Source organism: Cupressus sempervirens, chromosome 1 (genome assembly GCF_028749045.1).
Source record: "Cupressus sempervirens isolate cs-2001-9-10 chromosome 1, ASM2874904v1, whole genome shotgun sequence".
Classification (NCBI taxonomy): Eukaryota; Viridiplantae; Streptophyta; class Pinopsida; order Cupressales; family Cupressaceae; genus Cupressus; species Cupressus sempervirens.
This window is the reverse complement of record NC_143118.1, coordinates 121938435-121941661: the sequence shown is the minus strand read 5'-3', so window position 1 is coordinate 121941661 and position 3227 is coordinate 121938435. Positions and strand designations below refer to the sequence as shown.

The 3227-nt window shown below is 37.2% G+C and overlaps 1 pseudogene; it reads left to right on the top strand.

Annotated features, from left to right (window-relative positions):
- The first annotated feature begins 1428 nt into the window (after positions 1-1428).
- On the top strand, positions 1429-2352 carry LOC149576484 (heat shock protein 83 pseudogene; annotated as a pseudogene).
- The last annotated feature ends 875 nt before the right edge of the window (positions 2353-3227 follow it).

Genomic DNA, 3227 nt, shown 5'->3' with positions numbered 1-3227 from the left:
ATCAAAATGAGTTAAATCGGTTAACTCCTTTTTCTACTCAAATTGAATCAATTAACTCCTTATGTTACTCAAACTAAATCTGTTAACTCCCTTTAATTTGAAAATCTTCCTTTATGACTGAACTTCACCTTTAATCCTGACCGTTCATTGAAATCGATCTCAACCGTTGATGAATTCTAGAAAAGTCTATTTAAGAGACCCTCATCTGTTCATTTTGAAAGGTTGGATGAGAAATTGCATCGAATTGTTGCTGGAATTCATACTCACATTTGCTCATATTTACATACGCAAAGATCAAGTTTGACCAAAAGTTGACTAGATTTAACCACGGTTGACTTGAGTTGACTAGTTTCGAAAAGAATTTTGAAATAATTAAATGAAACTATTTAATTAAATGGAGTACTTACTTCTAATTAATCAAACAAAGTTATTTAATTAAATGAGAAGCCGTTCCTAATTAATTAAATAAAGTTATTTTAGTAAATAAGAAAAGTGTCTCTAATTAATTAAAGATTATTTAATTAAATAGAAAAAGTAATTATGAGAGCATATCTCATTTGATTAAATTAAATATCTCAACAAAATCTCTCCTCATTTCAAAAAGGGAAATTTCCAGTTCACTATTGATCAAAAATGAGTTAAATAAGTTAACTCCTTTTTCTACTCAAATTGAATTAGTTAACTCCTTATTTTACTCAAATTAAATCTGTTAACTCCCTTTAATTTGGAAATCTTCCTTTATGTCTGAACTTCACCTTTAATCCTGCCCGTTAATTGAAATCAATCTCAACCATTGATGAATTCCAGGAAAGTCTATTTAAGAGACCCTCATCTCTTCATTTGAAAGGTTGAATGAGAATTTGCATCGAATTGTTGCTAGAATTCATACTCACATTTGCTCATATTCACATATGCAACGATCAAGTTTGACCAAAAGTTGACCAGATTTAACCACGGTTGACTTGAGTTGTGTTGCCCGACTATAGAATTTGTTCTAATTCTACGAGCCATGGTTCACATTTAAAACTTGCCTAGTTTTAAGCCTTAAAAATATCATTCTATCTATGAAATTTTGCAAGTCTTTAAGTCTCCATGTCCCCAGTTGGTTAGCAGTTTTGCACAGCACTTGAGATCATTGAAATCCAACTTCTGAGCCTCAAGATATAAAGGTTAATGATTGCCACCGAAAACACATATTTATTAACCTTTAATTTCTTAAAAGGTTAATGTTAACCACCAAAAATATGTTTTTCTTAACCTCTCCTATAGGATAATGATAGCATTCGAAAATACGTTTTTCCTAACCTAACTCTCAAAAGGTTAATGAGAGCTACCAAGAATACATTTTCATTAACCTCTATAAGGTAGTTATTAACCTGGTAAGGTGACACATGCAACATTGTTAATAATGCAGTAGCCATATAGAAGATGAAGAAAAGCTTCTTTACACCCAAGGAGTTGCAAACACTGTTGAATAGGCAACTGTCTGTCGATATTGCTCGACTCATTTTTTGCACATTTCTGGGATGCGTTCTGCCTGCTGTGGCCTTTCATGGCTCTGAGGGAATGTGGTCAAGCATTGCAGCTGTAGGTGTCAGTCTGTGTCTACATATGGCCACCGAGGTTTACGTGCTTCGGAATGTTGACCACCCCACATTTAGAAATGAAGGAGATTCCTAAAATGCTTTCGGGACGGGATAAAATGGATTGCTTCATGGAAAGGAGGACCGTGAGGCATTCAAGTGGTGGGCTGTTGTTCGTGGTTGTTAGCAAGAATTATGGTTGGTTAGCTCAGCCTCCTCTCCAGTGGTGTTAATGATTGTGATGATGTGTGTTGCAGTTGTGGTGAGCAAAGCAATATCTCGCCAATTTTTTTTACATGGTAATAGTATTAGTGTGAAGTGGACATAGTGCCTGCAGGCTGGGGCAGATGTAAGCATGATTGGTCAGTTTGGAGTGGGGTTTTACTCTGCATATCTGGTGGAAGAGAAGGTAATTGTAACCACAAAGCACAACAATGACGAGCAGTACATCGGGGAGTCTCAGGCGGGGGGTTCCTTCACTGTTACCAGGGATTTCAGCGATGAGCCTTTAGGCAAAGGATCTAAGATCACTCTCTTTTTGAAAGAGGACCAGATCGAATATCTTGAAGAGAGGAGGCTAAAGGATTTGATCAAGAAACACTCCGAGTTCATCAACTATCTGATTTATCTGTGGACTGAGAAGACTACAGAGAAGGAGGTTAGTGATGACAAAGAGGAAGAGGAGAAAAAGAAGGAACAGGAGGGCGATATTGAAGAAGTGGAGGAGGATAAGGACAAAAAAACAAAAAGTGAAGGAAGTCTCTCATGAATGGACCCTGGTTAACAAGCAGAAACCAATCTGGATGAGGAAGCCAGAGGAGATTACTAAGGAAGAGTATGCTCCTTTCTACAAGAGCTTGACAAATGACTGGGAAGATCACTTGGCTTTCAAGCATTTCTCTATTGAAGAGCACGGATTTGTAAAGATGGAGGATGCACTGATTCTATTCGATATAATGCCCAAATGAAAAGAGATCTTATGGAATGTTATGGTTTCAGGGTACCTGTGGAATGAACAGGCTGAAGAGTCTTTGAAACTTTTTAGACATCTGCAGCAAGCGGGGTTTGATCCGACGCTATTTGCCTTCTCAAGTGTTCTTAGCTCTTGTGCCAGCCTACTAACGAGGGATGAAAATGCATTCCTATATCATAAAAAAATGGTTTTGAGTTGGATAACCACGTGGGAAATGCACTTATTGACATGTATACTAAACGTGGTTATATGGAGAATGTGCACAAAATGTTTGACAAAATGTCTAATAGCAATCAAATTTCATGGATTGCAATGATCACGGGATATTCCCAGGTTAACCGAGGTGAGGAAGCATTGAAATTGTTTTCTTTAATGCATAAGGTGGATGTCAAAGCCAACAAGGCAACCTTTGCTAGTATTCTCAAAGCATGTGCAAGATTAGCAGCACTTAATCAAGGAAAACAAGTCCATAGTTGCACGATTATAAGTGGATACGAGTTGAATATTTTCACTAGAGGTGCCCTGTTAGACATGTATGAAAAATGTGAAAGCGTAGAAGATGTAGAGATTGCATTTGACAACATGCCTTTTGAACCAAATGTCAATTTATGGGGAGGACTACTTGGAGCTTGTCAAAGTTATGGCAATATAGAGCTCAGAGAATGCACAGC